We start from the raw sequence: 21,474 nt of genomic DNA on the forward strand, positions 1-21,474 counted from the left end.
CATGGGGGGCAATCCCTGCTGCCCCCCACTGCCTCTTGCTGCATGTGGGGCTTTTTTCTAGAGCACCAGGAGTTGGGGCGGGTGGGGCAGCCATGGGGGGGCTGGGGGAGCAGGCGGGGCTCGGGGGGCTGAAGGAGCAGGCAGGGGATGGGGCTTGGCAGGGGTCCCCCCAGGGTCCCCTCCCCCAGCCTCCCCTTCTCTGGCCCTCCCTCCCCCAGCCCCTACTTACCAGCTCGGAGTCCAGGCCTAGCTCCCTGATGCAGCCTGAATTGCCAAAGCTTTCCGAATCTTTTCTGAATCGATTCTGAGAGCTTCAAATTGATTTGGACCTTTTAACTGGTCCCCTGATTTGATTCAGATATGGAGATTCGACCACTGAATCGGGCTGAATCTCCTCTGAATCAAATTAGCAGCCTAAGCTTCACACAGCCCTGAAGCCAGTACATATGCAGAATTTTTCCAACTATTTGCGTTGGTTTAATAAAAGATATTGGGATTTATCCAAAGAACCTTGTCTGCCTATGTCCTTAGATCAACATGGCTACAACCTACACCCCACCAGCAGTAGTGGCATTTCTATTCAGGCAGCTTAGGGAATCAATTGACTAAATGGCTCATTGTTCTTCACTACACAGGTGTTAATGACCATCTATTCTTTCAATGGTCTTGATGTTCCACTAATCAAGCTAAACTTTCTTCTGGCACCTTTGCTGTCTGCTAGCTCTCCTGGTCTCTCTTTTCCTATCTCACAGCCCTACAGACTGATTTTAGCTCTTTTCCAATTCACAGACTCACCCATGGAGACTAGTCTTCAGCAGTAGCTACAGCTTGAGCTTCTGGCTGAGCAGAAAAGGAACAATGAGCAAGATGAAAATTAGGCTGCCCCTGCTCTATGCAGCCGCAAACCTTGAAAAATCTTTTTTCCTCCTTCATTCTGCCTTCTGCAAAATTAGGTGTCTTAATTGGGGACATGTGGTATGCAAGAAAATATGGTAAAATGGAATTTTAAATATGGAAGTTCTTTAGTGGTAAAGTGCTCTAACATTGCCAAGGCAGGAGTGCTTTCTCCTTGATTTCAAAATAGGTGTTAGCATCTTTCCAGTCACACAGATCACTAAATCGCACCTGTATTGAATATCAACACTGCATATCTTGCTATATTCCCCTTGACTTTGGAAATAGGCATTTTGCTGTTGTTTCATCACACAGAACAGGACACCTCCAGCACTAGGACTGCTTGCAGAAGCATAAATGCAATCATTGGTTTGGCCTCATCAGGACCTCTGTACCTCACTAATCATGCTCTGCTTATGTTGTTAATTAGATACCTAACCCCTACATCCTCCCCAGTGATAACAGAAATACGGCACAGTAGCAAATCAGCTTGCAGTTCACTAGATACCAGATCTGCAAACCAGGGATATTCAACGCATAAGCATACAAAACAGCATGAGAGAAAAGCTGAAAAATGACGCTCATCTCCAGGGTCTCTCAAGTCTGGAAAGAGGCTCTAGAGATAGCAGCCCAAAATGGTGGGGTAAAAAACTTTATCTTGGCTACTTTGGAAACTGAACAATGAATGATTGTTTTTTTTTACTTTGCTTGCTTTACAACAGGGGCAGGCAATTATTTTGGGCAGAGGGCCACTTACTGAGTTTTGGCAAGCCATCAAGGGCCGCATGACAGGCAGCCCAGGGCAGATTAATATTAATTTTCTAAATTTTTTAGGGGCTCGATGGGCTGGATAGAATGGCCTGACAGGCTGCATCTGGCCTGTGGGCTGCATTTTGCCCACCCCTGCTTTACAAGTTTGGTATCTGCAATACCCATACTCTCAAGGCTGCCAGTACTAACTGCTGCCCAATGTTTGGGTAACTTGAGAGCAAGGAAGCTTTTGGGGAACAAGTGGAGGCTTCTGTGAAGAATAGAATGGCAGTGCTGGGATTTAGGGGATTTTTGAGACAAAAAGAAGAGAATGACCAAAAGGCCAAGAAAGCAGGCACTGTAGTATCCAAGGAGTTTGATTTGACTTGAGAATTGGGAGAAAGGAGCTTGCAGAACTGGGCTATGGTCAACCAGCCAATACAAGGGGACATGGAGATACAACTCCAGGACTTTATGAACATGCAAATGGAGTAGGTGAAGAACATGCTCCATCAAAGCTGTCATTCATTTTCCACCTCTTGTGGCCTGGGAACTCCACAAGATGCACGAGCTGCAAAGTTCACCAACCCAACCCTGGTGAATTTTGCTGAGCAATTCCAGCGAAAAAAGGCCACTCACCATGGCCTTACTGCTGTTTGTTCTGATTGCACTTTAAGGGTGATGAAATCATGTTTTGTTTGCATTATTTTCCCCCATCAGCCAAACCACTGTTCTTTGTGAAATGCACAACAACCCTGCCTGTAGACCATGAGCTTTCCTAGGCCTTCAGGGGCTCACAGAGTTCATGCACTGTGAGATAAAGGTACACAATGTGGCAGACCTCACAGATCAATTACTTGCAACTTTCTGTTTGACCATCCCACTTTGAATTTAGAAACACGTACAGCCCCTATGCCTCTAGTCAAGTATTTCTCAACAGCTGCTCAAAGTCATTATGCCCTTTCCTCAGAGTGGGCTCATCTACATGAGACACTAACTGTGTAGTAGCCTAATAACACTGCACAGTAGTGTGCCAGGCAGAAACTGTGCTAATACACTACAGGGCAGTAGTATTAGGCTACTGTGCAATAAGCATCACTAAAAACCCATGTGCTGGTGCTACTGCGCAGTAATCCAAGTTACTGTACATTGATTTAGTACTTGGTTAACTGAGTACTAAACTTAATGCACAGTAACTACGGTGCATTAATGAATGTGTAGCTGCTCCTAGTGTATACACAAGGCATTCCTCAAGGTACACAGAGATAACATGTCCCTGGTGATGGCCATTTTGGAATAAATGTTTTGCAGGCTTTTCAAAGCATCCTGAAGTTTTCTGAACCTCTGCCCCAGGCCTCTGGGAGGTTCACTTGCTCATGGATGTTATGCAGAATACAGTATATTCTGAGGAAGGTATTGCCTGGCTGCCTCAAACCTTCCATTTAGTGTCTGCCATGTACCATTTGCTCTCTGAGTATATATTAACCAAATATTTTCTTGTCATTGCAGTGGCAGGGCATTGGCACTGTCCTCATCTCTGATTTTCACCTATTGCATCTTGATGTTTCCGATTTTGTGACTTGTAGTATGTGAATGTTTGCAGTGGCAATTTGGGAGTATCTTTGAGTAAATGGTGGTTTGCAAACACAGGGGACTGAACTTGATGACACAGGAGCCCCTTCCTGTTCTATGTTTCTGTGTTCCCAAAGGCCCTTCCATTGTCATTCTGCAGCTGCTTAGGTGATAAGCAGATTTTTTTTTTTTACAATCCAAGCATCCTGTAAAAGGCCTTATTATCTGGGGTAGCAGAGGCTAAGCAGGGTCCTCCAGAATAAAAGGAGGAATGTTGACACCATAACATTAGTGTTGTACTTGCAAACTCCCTGATTTCCTTGTGGGGAAACAGTCAGGAGGTCCAAAAAAAATCTAGCTTTATAAATGCTTCCACATGAACCAACATTAATACTAGTAAATGTACTATGGGGTCAACCAGTCTTGAAGTATCATGGAGAATTACCTCTTCTATTTATAGACTCTGAGGTTTGGTGAAGGAGGCAATTTCTATTAATTGGGCAATCCTATTCATGCAAAGCATCACTCCTGTGGACTGGCAGGTCTTATGACACAGAGCAACAGTGTCTTATAATCATGGTGCACATGTCCATCATAACAGCTTGCAACAGGTGATCTGTTCAGGAGAGACTGGATAACCACTGACTGGTAGCACTTTTGCGGTTGCTGGTTTCCAGATGGTGATGGCAGGTAAGGTTGTTCTCATGTTGTTGAATTGCCTCTGGGTCAAGATCTGTTCAGATACCCAGGAGAGCACCTCTGTCACTGTGAAGTTCTGCAGCTTGTGTTGGTCATCCTAGATCTGCAGCACAATCTTCTTCTATCAGTACATGCATGATTCTGCAGCTAAAGAAAGTTTGTCCTGGATTATTGGTTCCAGGACCACTCTCACAGGAGTTTGTGAGTGGGGTTTAATTCCTAAAGACCTGTGATTGGGACGGAAGCAGTATGGACATGACCTCAGTCTTCTTTTCAGGTCTGTCTGTTTTCTTGTTCTCCTCTAGATCTAGTTGCAATGGAGGTGCTGTAGCATTAGCTGCTGCTGCTCCAAAAACTCCAGCCTGAACTGCTTGGTGGCACAGTGGTTGACTTGTAAATGTAAGCAGCCATCTGAGAACAGTGTCCCAAATACATTTGCACAAGCTTCTGTGTAGGCTTGACTACCAGCAATGGTCTTTTAGGGGTTTGAAAATGGCACCAGCTATCTAAAAAAATAAAATCATTGGGCAGCAAGAGATAAATTTGTGATTTTTACAGTTTGACTTTGGATCTGGAATGCAGTGACTTCCAGATTCTACTAGATTTCTCACCATGTACTGCAGGAACAATCCCTCAGTAGTGCAACAGAGTATTATCTACACACCCACAAGGCTGTGCACATGCTTCAGAGGAAATCCCTCTAACTGGCAGCAATGATTCAGTGAGATAAAGGCAGTGTGCTCATTCAGTAGTGCCTACTTCATACTAATTAAAACGACGCACTTACATCAAAGACTCACGCTTTGATGTAAATCCCCTTGTGTAGGCAAGCCCTTAGCCCTGCAGCTTGACTTCCCACTTACTTCAACAGAGGGGAAGGTGCAGCTGTAGTTACAGCCTCATGTGATATTGCTATTCAAATCTCACAAGAACCATGCCAAAGTCTTTCAGCAAAGAGTAGGAAGCAGAGAAACTATACTCAGTGCTTTAAAAAAAATAAGAATAAAAGGAGGAGGGTACATTTACCTGGCATTAAGCAGCAGTAAAGGGAAACCCCAGCTCTTTCAATTCTTTGTTAAGCATTTAAATGCTGTGATGGGTATAAAAAGATATTTGATACCTGTTCTGCTTCTGCAGCTTTTCAAAGCTGTAGGAAGTGTTCAAGGCTGTGGTAAGTGTTCGTTTTGGAGGTTACTTTTGTTGCTGAACAAGCCACAGGTTTTTTTAAAAGAATAAAAGTATCAACTCCATAAACTTGCTAGGTTTTGTGAAAAATAGCAAGGCATGGAAATGCTTCAAAAACTGTAGCTGAGGTGTCAGTGAAGGAAACCACTATTGCCAGGTAATATATTAACTAGACTAACTCAAAGCCATTCAACCTCATGGTGGCCAAGGAGCCACAAACTGGGAACCACACACTGTGTGGGCCTCTGGCAGCATGGGCAACCCCTCCACTTCACCATGAGGGCAGCCCAACCGCCTGAGCCATGCATGTAGTTTCACTCTGCTCCTGGCCAGGCATGCTGCATGGGCAGCTCCCTGCTTGCACCCTCCCTTGCCACACACCCAGCATGGGATGCCCAGTTCCATCTCATGTAGTGCATGCAACACATGCATCCTGACTCCTCTACTGCATACACCTCACAAACAGTCCCACCCTCTACCTCGGTGCGCAGCATGGGCAGCCTAGCTCCCCCGTGCCATGCATGCAATGCAAGTAGCCCAGCCCCTCTGCACACAGTGGGAGTGGCTTCCTCCCACTGTGCTACCCCACCCCCTGGAGTGAAAGCAAGAGTGGAAGCCAGGGAGGGAGTGGGGAGCTTAGAGACCCCAACTGCTATGGCATCAAAAGTAATGAGAGGAGTAGTGACAGGGCAGGAGCTCACAGGCCACATGTAAGCCATTTATGAGCTGCATGCAGCCTGCAAACTGCCAGTTGGACAGGCCTAGACTAACCAATTCTCTTGCAATGGATCCGATTTCTAGGGGCTGGGCTGGGCACTAGGGTGCATGGTTGACAGTTCAGAGGTTGCAAATTTGAGGCCATAGCAGAATTGCTTATAGTATGGCCATGTCAGATTCCAATGAATCTACAAATTCTGCTAAATACCTTGTCAGAAAGGCACAAAGAAGGTAGGATCTAATTTCTCATTAGATTGACAATTAGACTAATAAAGTGAGAGGGGTTCTTCATTCACTGCTATGCTTGTCAGATATACCCAATGTGTGTAGTGTGCTTGGTGATAAAATTGTGTGTGCCAAAATGCAAGTATCAAGACACAACCAAACCTTCAAAAACCCCTGGCCCTCCCAATGTTAATCTTCTAACGATTCATTTTGCTCTGCACTAGTAAGACCTCTTTTCAGTCTTCCTGGTTTCCACATTCTTTATTCCTCTCCTCCAATTCCTCAAGCAGCTGTACTTTGCCCTAGGGAGTACATAATTCACATAGTCTGGCATTTATTCTCTCATGGCATATGCAGAACTATCATTCACATGCATGATAATGATGTTTCCTTCCAATGGAAAATAATCTGCTTTATGGCTAACTAATGAAGTTGTGAATGATAGCTAGAAAATGGTATTTAAGGGTTTGCTTTTGGGAATCGGCTTGTAGGTAAAGTAGATATTCATTTGAACACTGGTCCAGGGCAACAGCGAGGGTTAATTTATTTCTAAAAGCCTGTTTGTGCCAAAATTTACTTCCAGGCCTACTGTGTCTGACACAAGAAAGCAGCAAGCAGACACACAGGCTGGGAAATTGAAGACATAGAATCATCATAGAATCATAGAAGTAGGGTCGGAAGGGACCTTGTGGATCTTCAAGTCTGACCCCCTGCCTGGGCAGGAGAGAAACTGGGCTCAAGTGACCCCAGCCATGTAGGCATCGAGCCGCTTCTTAAAGACCCCCAGAGTAGGAGCCAGCACCACTTCCCTTGGAAGTTGGTTCCAGATCCTAGCCGCCCTAACTGTGAAGTAGTTCCTATGGATGTCTAATCTGAACCTACTCTCCAACAACTTGTGGCCGTTATTTCTTGTTATCACGGGGGGCGCTGGGGGAAACAAGGTCTCCCCCAAACCCTTCTGGTCCCCCCTAGTGAGTTTATAGACGGTCACAAGGTCCCCCCTCAGCCTTCTCTTGTGAAGGCTGAACAGGTTCAGGTCCCGTAGCCTCTCATTGTAGGGTCTGCCCTGCTGTCCCTGGATCTTGCGGGTGGCCCTCCTCTGGACCCTCTCAATGTTGTCCACATCCCTTTTGAAGTGGGGCGCCCAGAACTGGACACAGTACTCCAGCTGTGGCCTAACCAGTGTCACGTAGAGGGGGAGGATCACCTCCTTGGCCCTACTTGAGATGCACCTGTGGATGCACGATAAGGTCCGGTTAGCACTGCCGACTGTGACCTCGCATTGTCGGCCCATGTTCATCTTGGAGTCAATGATGACTCCAAGATCCCTTTCTGCCTCCGTGCTCTCAAGAAGGGAGTTTCCCACCTTATAAGTGTGTTGCCGGTTACTACTGCCCAAGTGCAGCACCCTGCACTTGTCCGTATTAAAACGCATCCTGTTTTTGTCAGCCCACCCTTGCAACCTATCCAGGTCTTTCTGCAGTCTTTCCCTCCCTCCTAGTGTGCCCACCTCACCCCAGATTTTGGTATCATCAGCGAATTTGAACAGGTTGCTTTTCACCCCATCGTCCAAATCGCTGGTAAAGAAATTGAACAGCGCGGGCCCAAGGACCGAGCCCTGGGGGACTCCGCTGCCCACTTCTCCCCAGGTCGAATATGACCCCTCCACCACCACCCTCTGAGTACAACCCTTCAGCCAATTAGCAATCCATCTGACCGTGTAGGCATCAATGCCACAGCCGCCTAGTTTTTTAACGAGGATGGGGTGAGAGACAGTGTTAAAGGCCTTGCTGAAGTCCAGAAAGACTACATCCACGGCGACACCTGCATCCAATGCTTTTGTGACCTGATCATAAAAGGCAATCAGGTTGGTCTGACATGACCTGCCTCTAATTCAACCGTGCTGGTTGCCTTTGAGCATCATCCCCGATGCCGGCCCATCACAGATGTGCTCCTTGATGATCTTCTCAAAGAGTTTCCCCAGGATTGAGGTAAGACTGACAGGCCTATAGTTGCCCAGGTCCTCCCTCCTCCCTTTCTTAAAGATGGGGACCACATTGGCTATCTTCCAATCATCTGGCACCTGGCCCGAGCACCACAAGCGCTCATAAAGCTGTGCCAAGGGCCCTGCAATAACCCCTGCTAGCTCCCTCAACACCCCGGGGTGGAGAGCATCTGGACCTGCTGACTTGAATATGTCCAGCCCCTCCAGAAGCACTCTAACCCGGTCCTCCTCAACCTTAGGTCTTGGGGCGTTCCCCTCAAGTCCGTCTTTAATCACGGTGCATATCACATGTACCACTCTCTTCCATAATAGAGATAATGGCCTCTGCCATGTTGGCCAGGTCACAGTGCCAAACTGCAGAGCCCTTGGGATTTCTGGTTTTGGTGGCAGACCAAATTAGGAGAAATGGGTAAACAACCAAATTAAGATATGTGCATGCGATGGGCTTGTTAAACAAAGGACTATGCTGACAGGACAGAATATGGACAGTATGATGACCACAGGAAGACCAATCAACAATGCCTGGGACCAAAATGTCATCAAAGGAGGAGAAAGAATACAAAAGGAGGGATTTCAGAGCAGCAAAAGGTGGTGTGCCCCCTGTCTATGGCGGCTTCAGGTTCCCCCTCTCAGGGGAACCTGAAGCCGCCATAGACAGGGGGCACACCACCAGCCCATCTCACCCACCCCACTGCGGGGAGGTGGGCCTTGGCCTTCAACCTCCAGGCTGCTGACATCTGACATTTAAGAAAGAACTCCAGGGTGAAGCTCAGATACTGGCCACGTGCACTTTGACCCTGTGACAGCCCTAGGTAGCTATAGAATTATTTGCATTATTCTTATCTGCTTTCACTGTGTATCAATAAAATTTGCCTATTAGCAAATTGAGAGGTCATGGTTGGTCTGAGGGTTTGGGTCCACCTGAAACAAGGTATCTGGATCATAAATCCAGTGCCAATGGTGAATATGGCTAGTTGTCCCCATGATGTATTTTTCCCTTTGAGGCAAAGAAAAATAATTTCAAAAAGGGATACTAAATATTCCCAATTGTATTCAATAAACTCCATTAATACTATAATACTATATATTTCATATATAGTATTCCCTATATATTTCATATATAGTATTCCCTATAATACTATATAATATATAATATATCATCTGAAGTTACTGGGAGCATGAACCAAATTATTGATCATCTCATACTCTGTTCATGCTCCCAGTAACTTCAGATTATATTTTCAGGTGGAGGGCATTCAGATACCAGGTGATGATTTCCATATTAACACCAAGCAGATGCAAGCTTGTAGACTGTAGCTGTAGTATAATACTAAGACAGGACAAAAGCAAATTGAACAGAAGTTTGAGATGGGAGATGCCTAGTAGGACTTTGTGGGGGACATTAATTTTCAACTAGAGGCTCTGCCACTTGGACTTGGTAGCAGGGGTCTACTACAGACTGCCACATCAGGAGAAGGCGTTGGACCTGGAATTCTCCAGACAGCTCTCAGAGGCCGTACGGTCAAGGGACATTGTTGTCACAGGTGACCTAAACTACCCAGACATCTGCTGGGAGGAGCAGTCAGCCAGATCCAACTGTTCACGTATGTTCTTAACCTGTATACAGGACCTTCACCTAACACAGGAAGTATACAGTCCCATGAGCGGAAACACATTACTGGACTTAGTCCTGGCTACAGGGGATGATTTGGTGGGGGATCTACTGACACACGTTAACCTAGGGGACAGTGACCATTGACTTCTTTATCTGGTGTAGGGTGGGAAAGATAACCAGTAGGGAAGAAGTGCTAGACTTCAGAAATGCTAACTTCAGTGTGCTCAGAAGATTAGTTAGCAAAGCACGGAAGGATAGGAGAGTTGGTGAGATGGGAGGTCCAGGAAGAGTGGTCTTTCCTAAAGGGAACAGTCCTACAGGTGCAGAAGCAGACAATCCCTTTGCTCAAGAAAGGGGGCAAAGGGGCCAAGAAACCCTATTGGCTGAACAACAGGGAAATCCAGGAAAGCCTTGAGGCAAAAAAAGAGGCATATAGGTTGTGGAAGTAGAGGGTAGCTACCAAGGCGGAGTACACCTACTTGGCCCACACTTTCAGGAAGGCAGTCAGAAAGGCCAAAGCAGAAATGAAACTTAGGCTGGCAACAAAAATTAAAGACAGCAAAAAGTCCTTCTTCAGGTATATAGGGAGCAAAAAGAAGGCGCAGGGTAGCATAGGTCCCCTACAAGACAGACTAGGATAATTAGTGACAGAGGGGGGACAAAGCTAAGCTCTTCAATGAGTTTTTGCCTCTGTATTCCTGAACTCAGATCAGGACAAATCTCCCAATTGGATCATAGGCATAAAGGGGGAACCAGCCCACCAACTGTTAGCACCAACTTAGTGAAGAGACACTTGGAGGGGCTGGCAGGCTCAAATGATCTTCACAGATTCATAGATTCATAGATGTTAGGGTCGGAAGGGACCTCAGTAGGTCATCAAGTCTGACCCCCTACCCTGGGCAGGAAAGAGCACTGGGGTCAGATGACCCCAACTAGCTCATCCAAGGGTGCTGAAGGAATTGGCCAGTGTCATAGCAGAGCCATTGGCACGACTGCTCGAGCATTCTTGGTACTCAGGTCAGGTCCCAGAGGACTGGAAAAGGGCCAATGTGGTCCCTATTTTCAAGAGGGGGAGGAAGGAGATCCGGGTAACTATAAACTGGTTAGTCTCACCTCTATCCTCGGAAAAACCTTTGAAAAAATTAAGGATCACATTTGTGGGAGTCTAGTGGGGAAAGTGGTGCTAAAGGGCCACCAGCATGGATTCGTAGCAGGTAGTTCCTGTGTGTCACAGAACACTTAGGTGCCCTGCTCCTAAGAAGGGGAAAAGGCTAGAGAAAGAGCCCTAGCAGTGAATAAGGAGCCCAGCTGTTGGTTGCCAGGGCAACTGGAGTCAGCAAGTGACCCACACCTGCCAGCAGTCAGCTGACTGAAAGGGGCAGGGCCTGGCCCTTATAAATCCTGGGGGCTGAGGCCAGAGGCAGTTCCCTGCCAACAGCCGAGGAGGAAGGAGCTCTCTGTCATGGAAGAGAGGAGAAGCCTGATGGAGGAGCAGCGTCTTACTCTGCTGCGAGATAAAGAATCCCCGGTAGGCTTGAACGTTGTTATGGCTGGGCGGCTTTTGTTTATGTTATAGCCAAGGGGCTTGCATTTGCGTTACTGTTTGTTACCGGTGGTTTGGGTGAGGCTATTAGGGGTTGGAGGAGGCCTCACAGGGGACTCACAGCAGAGTGTGGGGACCAGGCACCAGTGAGGGTGCAGCATTCAGGGGCACAGAACCCAGCCCCAGAGAGGGGCAGTGGAGAAGCCTCAGAGAGGGAGCACTGCTGAGAAGCCCCAGTGCGGGCGCGGAAGGCCCCGGAGAGAGGGCGGCATTACTGAGAAGGCCCCGGAGAGAGGGCGGCATTACTGAGAAGGCCCCGGAGAGAGGGCGGCATTACTGAGAAGGCCCCGGAGAGAGGGCGGCATTACTGAGAAGGCCCCGGAGAGAGGGCGGCATTACTGAGAAGGCCCCGGAGAGAGGGCGGCATTACTGAGAAGGCCCCGGAGAGAGGGGGCAGTGCTTTGAGACGTGCCAGAGAGAAGGTGCAGAGAGAGACAGGGCCACGGAGAGCCCGAGCGCCATAGAGAGTGTAGACCCAGACCAAACAATGTCTATTCCAGCTGCGAGCCTTGGGGCATGGTAAAGGGGTGGTAGGAGCCACGCATAGCCCCTAAGGCTAGGGTGCCCCTGAAGCACCCATTGTAGAGCAGGACCCACAAAGAGTCCGGAAAACCACAGGGTCCAAGTAACCAGCAAGACGTGACTGAGAGGGCGTAAAAGGCAGCCTCCCAAATATACATAGTGTTATCAAAGACATGGCAGATGAGAATTTGAGGGTGCCTGTGGGCCAACTTGGCATGGGAAAGGGGCCTTGAGGAGATCACAGTCCTCCTGCAGGACCCCACTGTGACAAAGTGGTGCATTGGTCGGGAATGTAAGGCCATGCATGGGGAAGGAACCCGTGTCCCTGAGAAGGGGAGACAAACCTTAGGGCTAGTATGGATACACAGAAAGGCAAGGCAGTGAGACTGGGGACTTAAGAAGACAAGCCCAGATCAAAGAGGAGACAGCCATTAGAAAGCATACAAAGGAAGATGCTGGGTCTGGTCTAGGGAGAAAAGTAGAACCATGGAAGGGTAGAGGATATAGAGACCCTGAAACAAGAAAATTTTGCCTGGTTATTACGGGTAAATGAATTAGAAGAAAAAATTGCACGGCTGGAGTGGGAGCTAGAGGTAGCCCAATCCCAGAAGGAACAAGTGGAGGCAAAGGTCGCTGGGTTAGAACAGTGGGTACAAGCAGGGAAAAAGGATGGAGGCTCTAAAGAAATGAGGTGCCTGGTTGCAGCAGAGGCAGAGAAGACTCGAGCACTGGAATGGCTCATGGCATAGGAGGCCAAAAAGAGCAGGCAGAGGGAAGAGAAACTGCAAGAGATACAGAGGGAGATGGAGGCATGGAGGACAAGATCTACTGACGCCTACACAACCCAGGCAGGAGAACCAAAGGAGATGCAACAGAAGTTGGAGGTGTCAAGGAGCCTAATTAGTGCCCTACAGAAAGGTCCGCAGCCAGCAGGACCGCATAGAAGTGTTGCATGATGAGTTGGAAGACTGGCAGCAGAAGTGCATGCAGGCAGAACACCTAGCTCAAGAGCTGCGGGACAAACTGCTTGAAAACCATGCTCAGACTGCAGAAAATGGGAAGGTGATCGCACGAGAGATGGAAAAGGTAAAAGCGTACATGGCCAATTACGAGGCGCTGTGCGATCAAAACCTGTCCCTTGAAAGAGAGTTAGAGGACGGAAAGAGAGAGCACGATAGGTTACAGTCCCAGATACAGAGTTGGAGGCGGAAAAAGACCACCTGGGAGAACAGGTACAGTGCCTTAAAGCCCTCTTAGAAGATAGCTCGGCTAAAGAGGCAGTGACTAACGCAGAGAGGGAGTAGTCACAGCAGCAAATGCACATCTTAAGGCAGCAGATTCAGGCCTTGGAGGCAGAAAATAAAATGCTGCAGGCAGCAAGTGGTCAGACGGCCACAAAAGGCCAGGATCCTGGGGAGTCAGAGGTGCCAGAGATAATAAGTACAGCAACCCAGGCAGAAGAAGGACCAGAGGATCAAACGATGGAGTTTGTAGAAGCAATGCATGAGGCATTACAAGATCAGAGACAGTCCCTCGAGACGGAGGTAAGAGCCAGAACTGAGGAGTGTGCAGAGTTGCGGGCTCAATGGCAAAGGGTAGAGAAGGAAAAGGACTAACTGGGGAAAGAGATACGGTCCCTGAAGACCCTATTAAAAGAGAGCACAGCCAGGGAGGCAGCTTTGCAAGGAGAGATTGAACAACAAACGGTACAGACTGCTCAAATACAGAGCGAGAGACTGACCGCAATAAGCGGGCAGTTGGAAGAACATGCATCCAAGGCTAAGGCAGGATGCGAGGAGCACCTTCAGGAGCTTGAAGGCTTGAAAGAGGTTTTGATAGACACAGGAAAACTGATAGAGACTGCACGGCCCCTGCTCCTAAAGGTCCTGAGATATCAGGAGCAACTCAGTACGGTGAGCTTGGAAAATCCTAGAGAAGAAGAGGAAATAGGGCAGCAGGAAAAGAATAGAAGGATGGAGGCACTCTCGGGGTAGACCCCACGAGGATGCGAGAAGAGATCATCTCCACAGTCATGGAGTGCCTGGATCGGAGATGGGGACAGTGGGTGAGCCAGTATACAGAAGAAATGAACTGCCTGGGGAAGAAACTAGAGAAGCTTACCAGCAGGTATGACTTTGGAGTATCGACAATACCAAAACAGATGCAACAGAGGGCGGTAGATGAGGGAGATATGGTGGCTGTACAAAAGGGTGAGCCAGTCAGTGGAAGAGACAAGAACAGTGACCTAAGCTGCCTTGGTCACACTCAGAAGCGGGGACAAATAAAACAAAAAGGCCAGAGACCAAAGATGGCCCAGGCTCTGGCATATAGCAGACAAGGTGCAGGTTCCAAAGGACAGAGCGGTAGAAGCTCTAAGTAAAAGAGAGATCCAAAGGCCTGAGATGGGCAGGAGGAGCCAAACCCCCAGGGAAATTAAGGGGGGAGGAGGACATCCCAAGCTCTACCCTCAGGGCAAGCTAGCAGACCCCACACAGAAGCAAGTACCATGCCGAATCCAGACAACAGGCCAAACTAGGGAGGCAGAAAGTCCCTCAACAACAGAGGTAATTTGGGTGGAGAAAGAACAACAGGGAGGAAGGCGGCCATGCATTTATGTTGACCACCTCCCAGTGCAAGTCAAATGGTGGACCCTGAGAAAACCAGTTGAAGCCAGAGTCGGGGGAGTAGCGTTTGTAAAGGTACATACAGGGGCTGGCGGAAGATCCACGGGCCAGGGAATTTTGGAGGGTGGAAGATGCCCAGCGAGCACTTAGGGTGCAGTAGGAGCTTTGGGGAAAACTCATGGACTGGCAGGAAACCAAAGTGAGGAGGAATTTGTTACATGGGGCACAAGGAAGAGGAGGTCTGGGACACATAAAGAGGAAAAGGGACAAGACGCCGCAAGTAGTAGAAGGCAGCTCTCCCAGGAAGGGAAAGGAGGCCTTGTTTTCATATTGATGGGGTGGTGAAAGAGAAGAAAAGATAGGCCTGGATTGCACCCTACCAGGAATGGCTAATGTGGGGGGACTACCTGTGGTGGGGTGTCGCAGGGCACCTTAGTGCCTGCTCCTAAGAGAGGAGAAACTGCCAGGGAGAGAGCCCTGGCAGAACCAAGTGAGCACAGCTGTGGGTTGCCGGAGCAACTAAGCGGAGCCAGCTGCCTGTAGGGGGCAGGGCCTGGCCCTTATAAAGCCCAGGGCCGAAGCCAGGCTGGCAGTTCTCTGCCAGCAGCTGGAGAGGCAGGAGCTCCCTTGGCTGAGATATGGGAAGGAGCCTAAGTCGCAAGTACAGCTCATGATAGCCCTGGAGGCTTGAGCTATGATGAGGAGTTATGGCCAGGCGGCTTGCATTTGTGTTACAGCCTAGGGGCTTGTGGTTTTGCTTTGTGTTTGTATTATTACACCCGGAGGCTTGGGTGAGGCTGTAGGGGTTGGAGGAGGCCTCAATTACTCGCACACCAGTGCGTGAGCAACTGGCGGCGAGGAGCGCGGCCAGTAGGTCGCGGGCGCAACCTGTAGGTTGCAGACGGGGACCTAGACCCCGGATTGCGTGTGGGGGAACATAGCCCCCGAAGGCGCAGCTCGCACGCCACTGCGCGAGCAGCTGGCGGCGAGGAGCGCGGCCAGTGGGTCGCGGGCGCAACCGGTAGGTTGCGGACGGGGACCGAGACCACGGATTGCGTGTGGGGGAACATAGCCCCCGGCCCCAGGAAAGGGGCAGTCTTACTGAGTAGCCCAGTGTGGGCGCGGCGAGCCCCCAGAGAGGGGGAACGCCCTTGTACGTTATTGAGTAGCCCAGTGTGGGCGCAGCGAGCCCCAGAGAGGGGGAACGCCATTGTGTTTTATTGAGTAACCCAGCATGGGTGCGGTGAGCCCCCAGAAAGGGGGAACGCCCTTGTACGTTATTGAGTAGCCCAGTGTGGGCGCGGCGAGCCCCGGAGAAGGGGAACGCCATTGTGTTTTATTGAGTAGCCCAGTGTGGGCGCGGCGAGCCCCCAGAGAGGGGGAACGCCCCTGTACGTTATTGAGTAGCCCAGCGTGGGCGTGGCGAGCCCCAGAAAGGGGGAACGCCATTGTGCTTTGTTGAGTAGCCCAGTGTGGGCCCACGGGCATAGCGAGCCCGGCCGCAGGCTAGTGCGGCGATACCCCTCAGACCAAGGCAGGGCGCTGCGGTTGCCCCTGAGAAGACAGGGAGTAACAGCGCAGGGAGCCAGAGTCAGGGAGGGTGTCCGTGCGGTTGGCCCATAGGACCGGAGGCCCGCTAGAGAGTCCTGGAGCGGAACCACACCGGCAGGGGAGGCCCAGAGTGGGCTAGACGGGAGTCCCAGCAAGAGGCTGGGCATGAGAGAGGAGGCCCGGGAAGCGGGCATATAGACCGAACAACGTCCATTACTTCTGCGAGGCTTGGGGCGTGGTATTAGGGGCTGGTAGGAGCCACGCATAGCCCATAAGGCTAGGGCGCTTGGGTAGCGCCCATTATACGGGGAGACCCACGAGGGGTCCAGGAGCTGACAGGCCCGAGGAAACGCAAGGCAGCCTCCCTATTACATATTACATCAAGACGTGGCGGGCGAGAATGGAGGGTGCCCTCGGGCCGGAGTAGCGCGGTGAGAGGGCCTCAAGGAGATCACGGCCCTCCGCGAGGACCCCGCCGTGACATGGGGTAACTCCCAAAAAATCCCACATGGTGTGCCGTTGGGTAAAAGGCGAGGAGGAGGTGCCTGAAAACCTCTGCCTCCTGCATTTGAGTTACTGGGTGCCTGAAGAAAGGCCGAGAAGAGCCACAGAGTCTGGCAACAGCTGACGAGAGTGAAGATCCACCTTGGTGAGTCGGGATCTTAAGGGGGGAGGTGTCACAGAGCACTGAGGTGCCCTTCTCCTAAGAAGGGGAAAAGGCTAGAGAAAGAGCCCTAGCAGTAAATAAGGAGCCCAGCTGTTGGTTGCCAGGGCAACTGGAGTCAGCAAGTGACCCACACCTGCCAGCAGTCAGCTGACTGAAAGGGGCAGGGCCTGGCCCTTATAAATCCTGGGGGCTGAGGCCAGAGGCAGTTCCTTGCCAGCAGCTAAGGAGGAAGGAGCTCTGTCATGGAAGAGAGGAGAAGGCTGATGGAGGAGCAGTGTCTTGCTCTGCTGCGAGATGAAGAATCCCCGGTAGGCTTGAACTTGGTTATGGCCGGGAGGCTTTCGTTTATGTTATAGCCAAGGGGCTTGCATTTGCATTACTGTTTGTCACTGGTGGTTTGGGTGAGGCTATTAGGGGTTGGAGGAGGCCTCACAGGGGACTCACAGCAGAGTGTGGGGACCCAGCGCCAGTGAGGGCGCAGCATTCGGGGTGCACTGACCCCAGCCCCAGAGAGGGGCAGTGGAGAAGCCCCAGAGAGGGAGCACTGCTGAGAAGCCCCAGTGCGGGCGTGGAAGGCCCAGGAGAGGGCGGCATTACTGAGAAGGCCCTGGAGGGGGGGGCAGTGCTTTGAGATGTGCCAGAGAGAAGGCGCGGAGAGAGACGGGGCCGCGGAGAGCCCGAGTGCCAGAGAGAGTGTAGACCCAGGCCAAACAACATCTATTCCAGCTGCAAGTCTTGGGGCATGGTAAAGGGGTGGTAGGAGCCACGCATAGCCCCTAAGGGTGCCCTTGGGCCAACTTGGCATGGGAAGAGGACCCTGAGGAGATCACAGCCCTCCTACAGGACCCCGCCGTGACATCCTGCCTGCCTGTTTCTTTTTATGACCAGGTCACAAAATGCTTAGATGCAGGAATCAAGATGGATGTCATCTACTTGGCTTGTAAGAAAGCCTTAAATACGGTATCTCATTATATTCACAAAGATAAACTGAATGACTGTGGCATAGATGATTACATGGTCAGGCGGGTGGCAAATTGGCTTAGGGGTTGCACCCAGAGTGTGGTGGTGGATGGAATGGGTCAGTATCGACTAGGAAAGATTTGGGCAGTGGAGTCCCACAAGGCTCGGTCCTTGGACCGGTGCTGTTCAATGTCTTCATCAGTGACTTGGATGAGGGCGTGGAAAGCACTCGGTCCAAATTTGCAGGTGGTACTAAATAATGGGGTAAAGTTAACACACTAGAGGGTAGGGAAAAAATCCAGGTGGATCTGGACAGGTTGGAAAAATGGGTGGAACAGAACAGGATGCAGTTCAACAAGGACAAGTGCAAGGTGCTGCACCTAGGGAGAAGGAATCACCAGCAGGCTTACAGGCTGGGGGAGGACCTTCTCAGCTGCAGAAAGGGGTCTTGGAGTCACTGTTGACTCCAAGATGAACATGAGTCATTAATGTGACAAAGTGATCAGTAAAGCTAACTGCACTCTATCATGTGTTAGCAGGTGCATGACAAACAGGTCCAAGGAGGTGATACTTCCCATTTGTGGCATTGGTCAGGCCACAGTTGGAGTACTGTGTCCAGTTTTGGGCACCATACTTCAAGAGGGATGTGGACAACCTCAAGAGGGTTCAGAGGAGGGCCACTCATATGGTTAGGAGCTTGTAGGCAAAGCCCTATGAGAATAGATTGAGGGCCCTGGATCTTCTCAGCCTTCTCTTGCAGAGGCTGAAAGGTGATTTTGTAGCCACCTACAAATTCATTGGGGTGGGGACAGCAAGAAATATGAGATGCTCTGTTTACCAGGGCACCCCTTGGGGTAACTAGGAACAATGGCCACAAACTGATGGAGAGCAGATTTAGTTTAGACATCAGGAAGAACTTTTTTATGGTAAGGATTGCCAAAATCTGGAATGGATTTCCAAGGGAGGTGGTGCTCTCCCCTACTTTGGGGATCTTTAAGAGGAAGCTAGACATACATCTGGTTGGGGTCGTCTGACCGCAGTGCTTTTTCCTGCCCGGGGCAGTGTGTCAGACTTGATCTGCTAAGGTTCCTTCCCAAATATCTATGAATCGAATGGATACTACAGTGCATGTAAATTTGACCACAAACCTCAAATCAAACATGCTTAAGCCTATACTCTTTTTCAATAACTCAGGAACTAGCTAAAAATTAAAAAACCAAAATCTGTTCCCTCTGTTTTAACAAATGGGATAGAAATACAATAGGCTGGGAAAACTTATAATTAAGTATCAAGTAGCAGCAAAATCAGAGGTGGTTACCCACTGCTGGGCAAAATATTGCTGTCAGTGTTACAAAACCAGCTTTTCAATAAAAGTATGAGATGTTCACACTTGAAACATAATGGCAGCGGTAACATTAACAGAGCATCATTCCTTCACGTTAACTAACACAAAGGACAGTTCTTCTGCAGGTTGATGCTTGTTCCTAAACACAAACTTTTGTTCAGAGTTCTATCAATCTGAGGCTTCAGGATAGTGTTATGATACGACCAGCACTGAACATCTGTATCCTGTCTATACTACACCTGCATTAATTAACATGCATTAATTTAAGGGTCAGTATTTTCTTAGGTTAGTATTTCTTTACCACAGGATCACAAAGAGCTCTTGGGAGGGGGAGCACGCCTTAACTATTCTATAATGTCTTCCCCTACATTCATGGAATAAGGTCCTGATGATATAGGGAGGAGTAAGAGAGCGCAGTGCCTAGTGTGAGGCAATGATTGAATTAAAGAAGCACCAAACGAATTCATCTCTCACTGCCAAACATAGGGCAGATGTTGATCTGTTGGGTGTTCACCACTTGCAAAAAGCTCAGGCCACTTAATAGGTGTGTAACAGTGGATTCAGAAGTTCAACTGTAGGTATTCACTTCTGAAAGTTTCAGCCTAAGAAACTTGCCTGAAGCCACAATGAAAATGGGTGGAAACAGAAACCAGTTAGCCTAGTTCCCAGTGTAATGCACCTGCAAATCTTTCTAAGTCTTACATACCTCCAGGGGCAGATCTGGGAGTGGGGGCTGTGCACTGGTGCACTTGCACCGCCCTTTGATTCCTGCTCCACCCAAAGTCTAAAACCATCTGCCTGGCAGTGGCAGCAGCATTTCTAATCAGGCAGTGTTGAGGGAGTCACTTGACTTCATGGCTCATTACAATCTACTTGACCCGGTCTAAACTCTTCGTTTCACAGGTGTTAAGGACCCTCTCTTCTTTTTCCCAGTCTCGATGTTCCATCAATCAAGCTATCCCTTGTTCTGTAATGCTAGTAATTAAGCTCCTATTTCACAGCCCTGCAGATTGTTTTTAACTCATTCCAATGAAATTATATTTGGTTTTGCTTCAATCTTAAACTGAATAATACAGCCCTAGGCCCCTAGTATATTAGTAAAGATTCTAATTTCTTTTTAGCTGGAGAAAAATGTGTTGTGTTAAATGTGACAATGCACCTCACCATCTGCATCCCTTTTCCAAAATTCTAGATCTGCTCATGCATGCCTCTACAAAGAAACAAAGATGATCCTATTCCTCTGCATTGTGAGTAACCGGACAGGAGAGTCCCTTTGTGGGTGAACCTTGGATGCGTGGGTAAAGCCTCTCTTCACATGTCAGCTTTTGCAGTTGATATGTCCAAGGAAGCCATCTGCACCAAACAAATGGTCTGAAGCAGGTTGCCTTCTCTTGCAGCCCCTGGAGCAAAGTGGGGGACCAAGAATCACATTATCATGATTAGCTCCATGCTCTGCTCATGGGAAGAGTCTCCTTTCACACTGTATATTGCTCGGGCACAGCCACCATGGGACTCTTAAGGAGAGCAAACAGAGGAACAAATCAGTAGCACAAAACACCTATGAACATGTGACTTGTGGTTCTGAGTTGTGTTTGTGAAAAGTAAATCACCAACTGTATCTCTCTCTTTCTGGCTTTTGAAATAAAAGACTTATCCTAGAACAGCATTTGGCCACCTGGTATTGGAACAATAAAACATATTCTGCATAGAAGGGCCAACAGAGCATCTAGTTAAGAGTTGTGGCTTTAACACAGACAATACAGAGCATTCATGAGAAAGCCTAAACAGTTGATTCGTTGGGGCATGAGAGTGGAACTGACTAAATTCATCTGTTGCTGCTTAAAGACCACTGCAAGAATGTAAGCCCCTCCCACCTCAATGACTTTCTAACATGGTTGGGTTTGGGGTTATCAGTTTTGACAACAAAGAAATTATGCCTTAACTGGTAGCTGAGCTGAACTGGGGTTCTAGTGGTTGTGACTTCCTATTTTTCAAGGGGAGATTCCTGGTGGCCCAGGGCAGTTTGGAGCAGCTTGAACATGTGGATGTGCTGTGAGGGATTACCTTTTTCCTTCTTTCTCAAAACTGGATAATCACAGGCCAAATCTTGTTGTTTTGGGTAGGGAGAAGGAGCCTTGAACTTGCAATCCAACCCTGTTCAGTAAAGTATTTAAGTGCCATGCTTAACTTAGAAGCATGTGCTTCTATTCTTTGCTAAACGGGTTCCTTGCTCATTCACCTCAGAACTCAAGCAGGACATAGGCAGAATATGCTCTGAAGAGGAATCCGGCTAATACAGATGCCAGCACTGCACTGACCCCAAGACATACAGTCAGCTGGTTTGGCAATGCAGCCAAGCTGTTAGTGACCCTAGCTATGGGAGACATGCATTGCCTCCTTGAGTACCAATAGGGATCAGTAGGAAGCATGCCTCCAAAAGGCTACTTGAATCACCTTGGATTTTTCTTTTCCACTATATCATTAATGTCATGCTGTAACCTACTGGCACCTGGCCAATGGCAAATGGGGATCACTGAAAT

At 49.0% G+C, this 21,474-nt stretch overlaps 1 long non-coding RNA gene across 2 annotated transcripts; it reads left to right on the top strand.

Annotated features, from left to right (window-relative positions):
• Positions 1-10,827: 10,827 nt before the first annotated feature.
• On the top strand, positions 10,828-20,968 carry LOC109285757 (uncharacterized). 2 transcript variants are annotated; one of them, XR_002093584.2, is made up of 2 exons: positions 10,828-11,190; positions 20,127-20,968. It is a non-coding gene; the product is annotated as an uncharacterized LOC109285757 (long non-coding RNA). The 2 variants fall into 2 exon arrangements; XR_002093585.2 differs by lacking the exon at positions 10,828-11,190 and adding an exon at positions 15,981-16,937.
• The last annotated feature ends 506 nt before the right edge of the window (positions 20,969-21,474 follow it).

Source organism: Alligator mississippiensis, chromosome 5, assembly GCF_030867095.1.
Source record: "Alligator mississippiensis isolate rAllMis1 chromosome 5, rAllMis1, whole genome shotgun sequence".
Classification (NCBI taxonomy): domain Eukaryota; kingdom Metazoa; phylum Chordata; order Crocodylia; family Alligatoridae; genus Alligator; species Alligator mississippiensis.